We start from the raw sequence: 290 nt of genomic DNA, 5'->3' as shown, positions 1-290 counted from the left end.
CTTTTTTTACAAATTACACAGCTTGCCGTTGTTTCCTTTTCGGCCTGAAAATATAGCCACACGGCGCTCCTCTTCCTCTCGGCCTTTCTTCTGCTCCGTCTCTGTACTGCTTGTGTCTGTGTGTGTGTGTGTGTGTGTGTGTGTGTGTGTGTGTGTGTGTGTGTGTGTGTGTGTGTGTGTGTGTGTGTGTGTGTGTGTGTGTGTGTGTGTGTGTGCTGCTGGCTGCTTGCTTGCTTGTTTGCCCAGCGCTGCTGGGTCTCGTGATGGTACAACATCAAATCACAAGAGGG

Source organism: Sander lucioperca, chromosome 2 (genome assembly GCF_008315115.2).
Source record: "Sander lucioperca isolate FBNREF2018 chromosome 2, SLUC_FBN_1.2, whole genome shotgun sequence".
NCBI classification, from domain to species: domain Eukaryota; kingdom Metazoa; phylum Chordata; class Actinopteri; order Perciformes; family Percidae; genus Sander; species Sander lucioperca.
The sequence above is the reverse complement of the archived record's forward strand: the minus strand, read 5'-3'. Positions refer to the sequence as shown.